Genomic DNA, 14,592 nt, shown 5'->3' on the forward strand with positions numbered 1-14,592 from the left:
AAAAGAGTCTTGGAGACTAAGCAGTTGATGCCATTAAAAAGTTGAACAGATTAATGTTAGTTTAAATGAGTTTGGGGCAAGTTCCTGAAATAAATAATAAATATTGGAAAGATTTATCTTTCTGGGCAAGAGTTTTTGAAATAGTAAAGTCATGTTACTGTGGACAGTGAACTATATGGTTGTAGATGGTGTCAGTTCTCAATTTTTTTTTTCTTTTCTACTTTGTGTGTGTGTGTGTGTGTGTGTGTGTGTGTGCAAAAAGGCGATTTTATTAAAGCACAGGGACAGGAGCCATAGAAAGAGCTGCCCTGGGACGATGAGGAGAGAGTGGTTATACACTATGGAGTTGGGGAGGTAAGGTCCAGGGGACGTTTCCAATAAGATTTTCATTTGTTAAACAAGACTCACCGGACCCCCGAGTCCTAGCTAATTGTCAAGCTAAGGTTGTTTTTCCTTCTAGCAAAGCATTAGCATTAAGACGGCAGGGAGTTCCTGGAGAAACGTTTTACTCTGTCAGCCTCAAGTATCAAATTTTTTCTGTTGCAAAATGTCACATAACCTCTGTTTGGTCTACAATCATTGTGACTCTTCCTTTCACTACGTATAAGGCAAATTAGTAAAAATATATGACTCTGCTTCAGAACCAATAGTTAGGACTAGGGTTCCAGTTTGGGAAATGTTGGTCCCTTGCATCCATATTTATTACTACTATTATTAATACTTTGCGTTCTCTTAGGCATTTTCTTAACTTCCTATACTAAACTTACTTGACTTTCTACAAATGTATAGCTGGAGTCTTAGCCCATCATATTTTAAATTTATCTTCTTTATCTTTTTTTTTTTTCTTTTAAATCCTAGGGACCGTTTCGGAAAGATTCTTTGAAGACCTAGGTAAATCCTTGTTCAAGCATATGTTCCTTTCTTTTTTGCTTCACAACCTATCATGTTTTCTCTCCGCTTAGTGTTTTGCTTCTTGAAAAGCTCTCAAAATTGAATCCATAGAGACACAAAAAGAGTCAACAAGCCCATAAATTTCAGTGGTCCTCAGTCGTATTGTTAGATAGGGACTCCTTCCTTTTCACATTGCAATCTCTTGTGCCAGAGCTCTAAATAGTGCTGCACATTCGCAAAACTTGACACCCTACTCATTTGTAATTTTTTTTTCTAAATCCCTCTACCACCAATGGCTAATGATTGAATAACATAAATGCCTTAACATTTGTAAGGGAATTATCTCCATCGACATTTAACTAATTTAAATCATAAAGCTACCATGTGATTTAACAAAGTGCTGTTGCTGGTCCATCTGTGAGCTCACCATTACACCTTATTTGTTTGACATTTATTTATGTGACATTTATGTGACATTTGAAACCGCTGTTAGTTGTACACACGTCAATTGAAAAACTTGAAGTCAAGTCCAAGGTGGGTGGGAGTGTGTGTAGGAGGGAGGATTAAGAAAGGACCAGAGTACAGGAGGGAGCTAAGGAATTGTAAGTCGTGCCACCAAAGAAGTGACAACATTGAGCAAATGTCAACGCAAAATTTTGTGGCTTAATGAAAACGTTTACAAGTTTAATGATTTTTCTCCAGTTGCTAGGTTGTCAATGATCCTTCCTTTCATGTTATGATGTCGTTTCATACCTCATTTTTTTTGTTCTTTCTTTGAAGAAGCCTATCGAGAGGAAGACGAAATGCCCCAAGTATTAGGTGAATGATTTCAAATTCAATCAACTTATTGAGAATTTTTCTAAATAGATTCTAGGAACCCCTGGGTGATAAAAATAATCCAACGTTTCTGTGATTTTTACTTTAAAAAAAATCATGCCTAACCTTTAAAATTTCCTTTTTCAACTCTATAGTTTAACCTTGTTAGTTCCACACTGCAGGAGGAGCATAAAAGACCAAAAGAAAAAAAATGGGTGGGGGAAAATGATTTGCTTTAAGAGTTCTCTCAATTCTAGACAATGTGGTCACTGCTTTCCTTCTGATTTTTTCTTGCTTCAGATACCTGGCCTTGGTTGTCTTTGTAAGGGCATGCCTATTTGAGGATTCCTCAAAGAAGTGCTTTAATTATCCACATGCCCTACCCCAACATTGATTCAATAAAATCCACTACTTAACAAGAACCATGGCAGGATCCTGTATTTGGTACCAAGGATGCAAAAGCAAATGAAACATTGTTCCTGTCTTTAAGGAACACAGGATCTAATGGAAGAGTTAACTTGGACATAACAATGATCACTATCAGAAAAGTAGCAAAGTAAGGCCCTAGGGAAGCTGAGAACAGGGGAGAGAAGGGGGAGTCTCATACAGGAGAAACCTTGTGTGGTGGACCCTGGAGACTGGAGGAGTGGGGGAAAGCGGAATGAAATGCAAAGCTAAATCTATGCATATGTTATTTTTAATAATCTAGGAACACCAAATAATCAGTAAGGTTGAAGTGAATATAGGAATATAGCGCTGGAGATGTGGGTTAGCTTCATGTTGTGAATGGTGTTATAAATGGCGAACGGAATTTATAATTTTTTCTATGGGCAACAAAGAGATTTTTGAACTAGAAAGTGACACAGCAAGTTCTTAGTGTATCTGACAACACTGAGAAGTACACAGCCTGAGAGCACAGACTGTGTGTTTCAAGCTTGGAATTCTAGCACCTGACAGAGGTGCAATATAGTATATGGGCATGCAAGAAAATGTATGTTGAAACCTGAAGAGAATGGTTATAAGAATGACAGCCAGGAGATTATGAAGAACAGATTGAAAGGTGACCTAGTCCCACTGAAACCAGTAATATGTTACTTCTAACTACCGTTAGGCTCTTGTAGATCCCAAACTCCCCTCATTTAAGTTTGTGGCTAACATTTCTCTTGACTTGCTCCTTTCTGAATCTGTGTTCTCCTGCCTAAGCAGATAGTGAATTATTTGAAGGAACCACAGAAGAAACACAAGTCAAACCCCAAGGAGAAAATGGAGATCAGAATGGCAAGATGGGCAAAAACAGAAAGAAAGGCCATGGTCATCAGCACAGGCCATACAACCAGGGAAGCCCATATAGCAGAGGTGGCCTAGGTGGCCCAGGTGGCCCCGGTGGCCCAAGTGACCAAAGTGGCCCAGGTGGCCCAGGTGGTTGAAGAAACCAAGATCGCCAGGGTAGCCATGGTAGCCGTGATGGCCCTCGTGGCCAGAGAGGCAAGCATGGAAGGGATAACCAGCGTGGTCAGAGTGGTGGCCAATGACAAGGAAAACCAACTAAAGAGGCCCTCCCATGATCCCTAAGTATCAGTTGTATTCTTCTTCCCTTATCTAGTGAATTTCTCTTTTTAAATTTCCTAATTCTCTCTTCTTGTTTATGTTCCTTTCTCTCATTTAAATCTTGACTTTAATCCCTCTTAAACTCCTTATCTTTGTCTCAATTCTCCTTGCCTCAATCCTACCCATAGAAAAGTCTCCCCCATTCTCATAAGAGCAGGTATTACTTTTACCTGAGCTTTTCTTTCTTTCTTTCTTTCTTTCTTTCTTTCTTTCTTTCTTTCGACTCTGTCTTTCTTATATTAACCTAGAACCTCCCTAAGATTTACCTCCCCTCTCCTCTTCCTCTTCTCTCCTCTCTTCCCTTCTCCTTACTGTCTCCTGGCCTCTACCCCTCATGTCCTCCTCCTTCCTCTCTCTCTCTCTTTACATGATTTCTTGTAATGAGACTCCCCCCTAGTAGAAATATCAGCATAGATAATGTCCAAGCCAACTTAATACTTCTGTCTAAAATTCTTCTCTTTCTTTTAGAAATTGATAGCGATCAACTGGTGACCATGGACTTTTCAGTGGCGTATACTTGGCCTTTCCTTTCTCCAACTTCAAATCATCAGTGAAGTCATCAGCATTAAAGCCCTGGCTCTTGTTTTCCTTCTAGGGCCACGGTTCTGAGTCAGAGGACAAGAAGGACAGGTTTGGAAATACAAAGCCCTGACCGGACTCCAAATGTTCTGTGTCATGCAGCTTTATAGGTAGCTCCGATTTTAATAATTTTGTGAGGACTTAACTACCACCCATATTACAAAGCAAAAAATTTTATTCTTAAGACCAGTAATGGAGTTTGCCACATTCAGATTACCAATATACATACCCTTTTCTCAACCAAAACACAGAGAGAATTACCTTGTAAACTCCCTTGATTTCTGGAAGTCCTTTAATACATGTGTGCCATATTATGGCTCAAGTGTTGGTGAGGATATGAAGAAAAGGGAATGCTCATGCACCATTGATGGGAGTGCAAAATGGTGCAGCCACTATGAAAAACAGCATAGAGGGAGAGCCTGGGTGGCTCAGTCGGTTAAGTGTCCGACTTCAGCTCAGGTCATGATCTCACAGTTCGTGAGTTCGAGCCCCACATCAGGCTCTGTGCTGACAGCCTGGAGCCTGGAGCCTGCTTCAGATTCTGTGTCTCCCTCTCTCTTTCTGAGCCACCCCCACTCACATTCTGTCTCTCTCTCTCAAAAATAAACATTAAAAAAAAAAACCCCGGGGCGCCTGGGTGGCGCAGTCGGTTGGGCGTCCGACTTCAGCCAGGTCACGATCTCACGGTCCGTGAGTTCGAGCCCCGTGTCAGGCTCTGGGCTGATGGCTCAGAGCCTGGAGCCTGTTTCCGATTCTGTGTCTCCCTCTCTCTCTGCCCCTCCCCCGTTCATGCTCTCTCTCTGTCCCAAAAATAAATAAAAGTTGGAAAAAAAAAAATTTTTTTTAAAAAAAAACCCAGCATAGAGGTTCCTCAAAAAATTAAAAATAGAACTACAATATAATCCAACAATTCCACTTCTGGGTATTTATCCAAAGAAAATGAAAATACTATTTTGAAAACATACATGTACTCCTATGTTCATTGCAGTGTTATTCACAGTGGCCAAGATAAGGAAGCAAATGAATGGATAGAGAAGATATGGTATATGGAGACAATGGAATATTATTCAGAGATAAAGAAAGAGGGAAACTTTGCCATTTGTGACAACACAGATGGACTTAGACAGTATTGTGCTAAATGAAATAAGTCTGACAGAACAAATACCATATGATTTCACTTATAGGTGGAATCTAAGAAACAAAACAAATGAACAAACGAAACAAAACAGAAACAGACTCATAGATACAGAAAACTATCCAGTAGTTGCCAGAGGGGGGTGGGGAGAGGAGGGGCAAAATAGGATTAAAAAGCAGGTTAAAAAGGTACAGACATACATTTATAAAATAAATAAAATACAGGGATATAATGTACACAGAAGGAATACAGTTAATAATATGTAACAATTTTGTATACTGATAGATGGTAGCTAGATTTATCAGAGTAATCACTTCATGATGTATATAAATGTTGAATCACCATGTTGTACACTTGAGACTAATATAATATTGTGTGTCAACTACACTTCAATGTTTTAAAGTTTATTTATTTATTTATTTAGAGAGAGAAGCCCAAGCAGGCTGTCACTGTCAGCACAGAGCCCAATGTGGGGCTCGAACTCACGAACCGTGAAATCATGACCTAAGCCAAAATCAAGAGTCAGACAAACACTTAACTGGCTGAGCCGCCCAGGTGCCTCGACACCTCAATTTTTTTTTTTTTTTAATTTTTTTTTTTTTCAACGTTTATTTATTTTTGGGACAGAGAGAGACAGAGCATGAACGGGGGAGGGGCAGAGAGAGAGGGAGACACAGAATCGGAAGCAGGCTCCAGGCTCTGAGCCATCAGCCCGGAGCCTGACGCGGGGCTCGAACTCACGGACCGCAAGATCGTGACCTGGCTGAAGTCGGACGCTTAACCCACTGCGCCACCCAGGCGCCCCAACCTCAATTTTTTTTTAAATGGGGAGAAAAGCGACAGAAAAAATAAAAATAAATAAATAGGGGAAATTTGGACACACATATGTACACAGGGAGAATGCCATGTGCAGATAAAGGCAGAGGTTGGGGTGATACAGCAGAAGCTAGGGAGCACCAAAGATTACCCACAAACCACCGGAAGCTAAGAGAGATGCCTGGAACAGATCGTCCTCAGAGCCCTCAGACGGAACCGACATCTTGTTCTTGGACTTCCAGTCTCCAGAAGTGTGAGGAAATAGATTTGTGTTGTTTAAGCCCCTCCGTTTGTAGTATGTTGTTACAGCAACCTCAGCAAACTAATACAGCATGAAAATTTACCTACCAGATTTCTTAAATGAATGAACGCACTTACATTAATTAAAACACACTTCTTCCATCCACCCCCGAAGCCCCTGAGTGGAGATCGACAGAAAGAGCTTTTACGGGAAAACATCTCTCAGTTGGGCTCCATGTAGACAGTTTAGGAACTGTCTAGAAGATCTTGTTTCTCTGAGTGTCCACATTTGGGTGTACCTACGGGGACCCACGTATGTAAATGCACGTGGCCTCAAAAGGCAGACTATAAAATTTGGGTGAGGATAAAAATGAAGATTCTAGTGGGAATTTCTATCAAGAATATATAAGTCATTTGCTATTAGTATTAGTATTAATGAAGAATTCACAGGTAAAAGAACAGACACAAGGTAAACATGTTTAATTCTGGGTATGCCCACATGCCCTGCCAAGTTCAGTTCTGAAATCAGACCTTGAACTGACCTTCTCCTTGGAAGCAGAATTAATCTCTGGTTGTGCTGGTGTTCTCAGTACCCTGATAGACTTGTCATACAATTTCTGAAGGAATGGGATCATTCTACAGATGGGGTTGGGTACATTTCCCAAGGCAAAATGTATGAAGGTATATAAACCTGAGGGTGGAAACATTTGAAAGTGACCTGGATGAGGATTTAAGAATAAAGTAGGAGCTTTCTTTTTACTATTCCAGCAAGGTAGGAATCCCAGCTGTGATCTTTTCCAATGTTCCATTCCTTACTGAAAGCATAGGGGGAAAAAAAACATAAAAAATAAAAATGAACAGGCCTCATAATAACACTAGTCATTAAAGATAACTGACAGTAACTTATTAGATAATGGGTTACTATCATTTCAATCTAAATACTGGCCAGCAAAGCTCATGGTCTTATATCCAAATCAATAGGTTTGCATAATTTAAAATGACTGAACAGGTGAGGACATTCACAAATAACCCATTAAATGCCCTGCTTTGTTTTCAGAAACAGATACCAAAACTGGGCTCTCCTAGTTACTCACATGCCCAGCAATATTATCTTCAGTTCAGAGCTCTCTTCCCCATTTCTTCTCTCCCAACATTGTCCAGAAGAGCTGTTTCCCAGCCCACTGGGAGGAACTTCCAGCCTGCTGACATTAAAACAAATCTCTTCATAAGGAGGTACCCCTCCTCCTACAACAAATTTTACATAAAAATTTATACCCCAGACTGAGGTATTTGCAAAGAGAATGATCACGCTACTCCCACTCTCCAAAAATTTCTTTGTTGCCCATAGGATCGATCACAGTTTGTCCCTGGCAACATTCTTCACAATCTGGAAATTCACATCTCCAGCTTTCCCTTCCTGTGTTCTCTTCAATCTTGCTGGATTGTTCAGCGTCCCGGAACCATCGAAAATACTACATTATATGCATAGCTTTAGCCACACATTTCCCTTCGCCTTCTTCCCTGCCTCTGCTCTCCAAAGTCCAGATCACAAAGCATCTCCTTCAGGAAGCCCTCCTTTCTCCACTGCTCTCAACTTCCATAGTTCTTTTGCCACTTTGCTGACAGTGACCATCATTTTGTACAAGCTAAATCTTCCATTAGATCTCGCATTCTTTGAGGACAGGAACAGTGTTTCACGTACCTTCATATCCTCAGTGCCAAGAATAGCACCACTTGAGGACATTGAAGAAGACAATGCAGAAGTTGTTTTGCATGCGTTTGACCTTGGGGGCTTAATCATGTGATTCTAACTGAACAGGAAACACTCCCTAAAGATGAAGTTCTTCTGCCCTACTTAGAGTTCTAGGCAACAAATTCAAGCAGTTTAAGAATAGCTTTTTTTGTTTTCCAGCCACGCTTAAATGCCAGTCACAGAGAGGATTCTACAGCCCAGTCATATTTTAAGGATAGGCGTGGGTACTTGTCTGTAAACTTTAATTACATGTTGTAAATTTTACCGCACAGGAGTTAAATACCAAATCACCTTGTTCTTTTCTAGATACTTGGAAATCCTGATTACATTTGGGGAAGAATTTTCCCCATACGCAGTGAGCACGGGCCTGAACTGAGACTCACAATTAGTTACCTGTACAATATTTTGTCTTTTAAAATGGAGTTATACGGTTGGTTCCAAAGCAGGCAGAGAAACTGCAGTCTCCACCAGCATCTGCTCAGTGAGCCAAGAATCAGACTGATCCAAAACCCGATCATGCACACCTCACTATGCCAGAGCTGCTTTACGAAGAAACCAAATGTATGTGCATTTCCACCTCTTTGGCACCGAATTGGTACGTGTGTTTGAAGGATGGAAGACAAAAGCTTACAGCTCCGTCTTCTCTGCCCTCGGAGAAGCCCTCCTGGCCCTCATCACCAGAAAATGTAGGCCTGTGCAAAGTTCGTCTCTCTCTTCCTCTTGATCAGGAGGACCTCTCAGCTGTTGAACCCCACACTGTCTGCAGTGGTGCTAATTCCAGAGAGGCTGACAGAGGAGAGGCTCAGCAGCTTGGCAGCCCCACGTCCCCGACCTCACTTACTCTTAGCCACAGCTTCTGAACCAGCACCATTTCAAGGGGGCACTGACACAGCAGCCACGTTCACTGGGGCCGGGCTGCTCTGGTGGGGGTGGCTGGCTCTGGGGCCAGAACTGGGACTGGGTTTGGGACCTCATCACTGGTTATGCCAGGAACCCCTCTCTGAAGCAACAGCTCTTCTCCTATGCTCTTCCGGGCTTTGCCCTCCCAGAACCACTGGGGCTCTTTTGCCTGATGTTGGCCTTTCCCATCCTCTTGGTCATGTGAAGGGTCTGTCTCCGCCTCCCGTAGGTCTTTATCCTGTGTCTCTTCTGCCCTGGATGTGCCTTTTTCTATGCCTCCCCAAGCCGCCTAGGGAAAGTGGTTGGCTCAGGGTTTGACAGCGAGAAGACAAATAAATACTGGGTTAACAAGAAAACAAAGACAAAACAAAACAAAGCTTGCTGATATCCACTCGATGAGACATTCTATCTACCCAAAACTTAAGAAACTTCAGGACTGTGTTCTGATAGGAGCTAAGCACATCCATCTCAGTTCTGTTCTTGAGAACAAGGTAGATGACCACGGGGTGGGTATGCAGACCCAATGGAGCCACAGAACGATTTGTCCCCCCGGGGCTTCCACTCTCACTAAAGATCATGATGGTATTTTAGTTGCTCTGATCTGACCGTCTGGTCATATCTCATATTTAACAACTCTCAAAAAATATAATTACCTCTTTCCCTAGGTCCCAACTACTCTGTCAATTGAATGCAATTCCTTTTGGGGAGGATTGAAACTGGGAAGGAACGTACCATGAAACTTGGCAACGTCATTCCCCGGTGGGACCCAGCCTCTTCTTCAGTCAATGAAGTGAAGTGACAAAGAGCTGGAAGCTTGAGAAGGAATAATGTTTTTCCATTACAGTAACTTCTTAGCATTCATTTTTTTTTCTTACATAATCCAAGAAGCACCTTACTTGATTGTTTATCTCTCTGAATCCGAGGAATATCATTTTTCTTAACGCTGACCACAGATTCCTGCAGATCAATACATGATGATTAGCACTCTGGCTGGCCTTGCTGCTCAATATGGTGAGGCTGGTTCCGTGTTACAACAGGCAATTCCGATGTATTCATGGGTACATGGAACCCGGGTTCCTGGCAGCCTCTCCCATCAGCCAATTCTGGCCTGCGGAGGACATCCCATCATTGAGTCCTCAGTAATGCCAGTGTTCCCCTCACCAGCACATTCATGTTGCCTCAGGAAGAAAATATCTGCAGGGATCTTCTGGGGAACATAGTGAGGCGGTGGTTTCTTGGGTCTTACGTAGTTAATCTTTTCTGACGTTACCATCTCTCTGAACTTTCCGATCCTTCCTAATACCGTGTCAATGGCATTGCAGCAACTCTACCTTATACGTGAGGCCAGCATTGTGTACAAGTTTCATGGAGCTTTCCCAACAGAATTTTAGGGCTGGACTTATGTGCCCTTGCCAGAATCCGAACCCTAAATCATTATGGAGGGTGCCCAGGTCAACAAATTCTCCATACCCAGACGGCATAAAGAGAACCTTTTGATCCATCACTCTCAAGACCCGTGTCCAGTATGTTCTATTATTTCTGCTGATAATGTTAACAACATGTGCTAGTATTAGCTTGAAGCTATATTCTTTTGGAACTTACCTTATTAGGTAAGTTTGCACTTACCTTATTAGGCTGTGTTGAAACTTTGTCCTGAAGTAATGAGGAGTGGCAGGGCATTTCTTGAGCAGAATAAATGTTAACTTGGCTCAAATGGAGTCAATTGAACAGTTTTCAGGAGTGGGGATGCTCTCCTGCTCTTGTAAGTGGTAAGGGTTTGCCCTTGCTGGCGCCGAGGGTTCCAGGAAATCTGGGCGTTTCATATTTTTAGGTTCATCCACCTAAAGAGCCCGATCTTGGGTCTGAGGGTTCCACCTTTTAACGTCAGAGATAATGATTTTAACATCATTGCCCCAGCAATTACTACCCCTCTCCTATATTATTATTCCTTTCTCTATTGAATCATTTCAATTTGTAGGCACACACTGTATCATCCAACTTAAAAACAAAACCAGTGAAAACACGAAAATTTTGTCTTGCTCCCATGTTCTGTTCTCTACTCTCCTTAATAACAAAACTTACTAAAATGTTATACATTCACCATCTCTCTGCTCTCTCATATTGTATTCCCTCCTAAACCTTTTCCACGGAACCTAGCTTCTGTCCCTACGCTTCACTAATACTGCTCTTGCCATTGGATCATCAATTGCATCCATCTTGCCAAAACCAATGGTGACTTTGTTTTCCCAATTTTACCGTTTTTCTCAACATCATTTGAAAGCTGACCTCTCCCTCCTCCTAACACAATGACATCCCTTGCTTCCGTTCAACCAGACATTCCGTCCTTTTTTTCGCATCTTCCTCGGAGCTCTTTCTTGTCTTCTTCTGCTGGTCCTTTCTCTGTAATTTAACCTCCAACGATTTGAATATCTCAGGGTTTAGATCTGGTGTCATTTCTCTATAACTTTTTTAGGTAATCCCATTTATATGTTGATGATGTCCAAATATTTATCTGTTATTTCAATCCTTAGGTACAGATTCATATATTCAGCTATCTATTTGACATTTTCACTTGGTTATTTCATAGACCTCTAAAATGTTAAATGTTAAAAAAAAATAGTTTTTTTATTTTTGCCCTCCCACCCCTTATTAACACTTGCCACTCCATTTTAGGTGGCAGTGTCGCCTCAAATGCTAACGTAAAAACAATCTAAAAGTTTTCGGAATCTTCTTTTTCTTCAATTCCTTCCCTTCATCTAGCCAAGTAATAAGACTGATCTGCTTTACCTGTACAACATATAGAATTCATCCATTTAAAAAGGTCCTAACTCGGGGCGCCTGGGTGGCTCAGTCGGGTGAGCGTCCGACTTCAGCTCAGGTCACGATCTCACGGTTCGTGAGTTCGAGCCCCGCGTCAGGCTCTGGGCTGATGGCTCAGAGCCTGGAGCCTGCTTCCGATTCTGTGTCTCCCTCTCTCTCTGCCCCTCCCCCATTCATGCTCTGTCTCTCTCTGTCTCAAAAATAAATAAACATTAAAAAAATTTAAAAAAGTAAAAAAATAAAAAGGTCCTAACTCAGGGCGCCTGGCTGGCTCAGTCAGTGCACCCTGTGACTCTTGATCTCGGGGTTGTGAGTTAGAGTCCCATATGGGGTGTAGAGATTACTTAGAAAAATAAAAATATTTAAATTTAAAAAAGTCTTGAGGTGCCTGGGTGGCTCAGTGGGTTAAGCGCCTGACTCTTGATTTTGGCTCGGGTCATGATCTCACGGTCATGGGATCGAGTCCCACATCGAGCTCCAAGCTAAGCCTGGAGCCTGCTTAACATTCTCTCTCCTTCTCTCTCTGCCCCTCCCCCACTTGTGCACAAGCTCTCTCTCTCTCTCTCTCTCTCAAAAAAAAAAAAATTAAAATTAAAGGAAAGTGTGTGTCTCTTAAAAAAAGAGTCTTAAGTCTATTACCACCATCCAAATCTGAGCCATGATGATTTCTCACAGGGACTGCTTACTATACTATAACTTACTAGTTGGTCCCCTTAATTGTACTCCTCCCCATTCAACACATACCATATCTATTCTTATAACCAAAGTAAGCTGAAGTCTACATATAAGTGAAATTATATTACATATAATTTCAATTCCTTCGATGTCTTCCCATTACACTTAAAAAAAGGTTTTTTAATGTTTATTCATTTTTTGATAGAGAGAGACAGAGCGTGAGTGGGTGAGGGGCAGGGAGAGAGGGAGACACAGAATCTGAAGCAGGCTCCAGGCCTTAAGCCATCAGCACAGAGCCCGGCGCAGGGCTCCAACTCACGGACCATGAGATCATGACCTGAGCCGAAGTCAGAAGACTGAGCCACCCAGGTGCCCGTTCCCATTATACTTAAATCTAAATTCCCTCTGATGACCTACATGGCTTTTTACAATCCTGCCAGTCACCCCTTGCTCTGGTCCTACTCTGCTCTTACTTCTTCAAACACTTGCTCCTCAGGGTACTGGCACTCACCAGGATATTATTTGTCCAAGATGGCGCATGACTGGGTTATAATTGTGACTCAAGTTTCGGCTTGAAATCTCAGTGTCTCAGGTAGGTCTAGTCTGACTACACTATGTAAAGCAATTCCTCTCCTCCAGTTATTCTCAGTTGCATCAGTCATGACTTATAACCCTGAGTTTGTTTACTTGATCGTTATCAGTCTTCCATAATGTTTTCCATGACTATGCATTACGTGAGAGCATGGACTTTATCTCATTTCATCTGTATTTATAGCACCCAGGGTCATGCTTAACACGCAGATGTTCAACGTGTGAGTGTGTATGTACTTATTAAATAAGAAATAAAAACAAGAAGGGAGGGGCACCAGGGTGGCTCGGCCACTTAAACGACCGATTTTGGCTCAGGTCATGATCTCACGGTTTGAGAATTTGAGCCCCGCGTGGGGCTCTGTGCTGACAGCTCAGAGCCTGGAGCCTGCTTCCAATTCTGTGTCTCCCTCTCTCTCTGCCCCTCCCCCCAAAAATGAATAAACAAACAAAAAGAAGTAATTTGTCTGCACTTTCTGTAACCAGCTGGCTACGTTCGTTCTCTTAGAGTAAGCCTAAAAAACTCTACTCCAAACACCAGGAGTAAAAGAAGTAGTACAGATGCTTCATTCAACTCAGAGTTATTACCATTTTTGCATGATTTCTCCGAATTAATATAATCTCAGAAGCTAAACCACTTGTTTTGGCTACATCATTTTCATCCGCAATACGCCAGTAAGTGGAATTATGTATAGTAAGATATTCCTAATATGGCTTCTATTTCCACCTTAGTATCCTTGGCCTGGCTGTTATTCAGAGAAACTGGATACTGAGGTGTTATTTTTGTAATGTGAGTAGATAGATGATCAAGTTTCTAGGGTCCACAATATGAAGACATCAAACATGAAGTTTCCAGGATTTCCTTTAGCCCTCAGGGGTTTTGTTGTTGTTGTTGTTGTTCCCTTGCCTAATAAATCTAAATAAATTGGTCTCTGCATAGGTGGGTGGTGGGGACAGGTACTCTTTAAGTCAATATTGAAAAGAATGTAAGCTTCAGTTTATGCATCTAATTGTCTATTGTTTCTTTAACTTACAAGGCAGTCAATATACATCTTTTTAAATCTATCGGTTTAATCAATTTGTATCTTGCACTGTCAGATTCAGAGAAGAAAGATTAACATATGAAACTCAGGTGGAAGTAATTTTTATTTTTGCCAGAGTTATTGATGAGAATATTTATAAACATTTTCTCTTCTCCGCGCAAAGTTTATGGCTACTCAAGGCTGGTTAATAACAGGGTCAATCCCTCCGCAATATCCTTTCCGCAACATAAATGACATGCTGTTGTTGAGGTTTCCCAAATAGACATTTCATAGATAACTTATGTATGATCCAAATAGTATTCTGGAATGTAGAGATGCTCCGTATTGAATCAATGTCTCCTTTGACAGTTTTGACGTTTTAACATCTCAGTACATAAGTTTTTGATTGAAGATCTCATCTTATGAGGGTATCACGACAATCAGTTCCCGCTATAGTCCTAGTCTGCTAAAAGCAAACTTACGCGTTGTTTGGGGGGAGAAATATACTTCAATAAGCAATAAATAGTTCTTTTTTTAGCCAACCTTGTTTTATAGAAACTTTCTATGTAAACTCTCCTTCTCTCACACAGATAATCTTTCATTCATCTATAGTCTAAAATAATTTTTGAACTTGCTGTGACAGTATTTATTTTAATCACAATACATATCTTGCTTGTGTTAACAATCAGTAATAATTTCTGTCGCATTCCTAGAATTACATAACATTTGATTAAGGCTGTCACCATATT

The 14,592-nt window shown here is 41.4% G+C and overlaps 1 pseudogene; it reads left to right on the plus strand.

Annotated features, from left to right (window-relative positions):
- Positions 1 to 8,522: 8,522 nt before the first annotated feature.
- LOC115519211 lies at positions 8,523 to 8,943 on the plus strand (annotated as a pseudogene).
- The last annotated feature ends 5,649 nt before the right edge of the window (positions 8,944 to 14,592 follow it).

This window comes from Lynx canadensis, chromosome B4 (assembly GCF_007474595.2).
Source record: "Lynx canadensis isolate LIC74 chromosome B4, mLynCan4.pri.v2, whole genome shotgun sequence".
In the NCBI taxonomy this organism is placed as follows: domain Eukaryota; kingdom Metazoa; phylum Chordata; class Mammalia; order Carnivora; family Felidae; genus Lynx; species Lynx canadensis.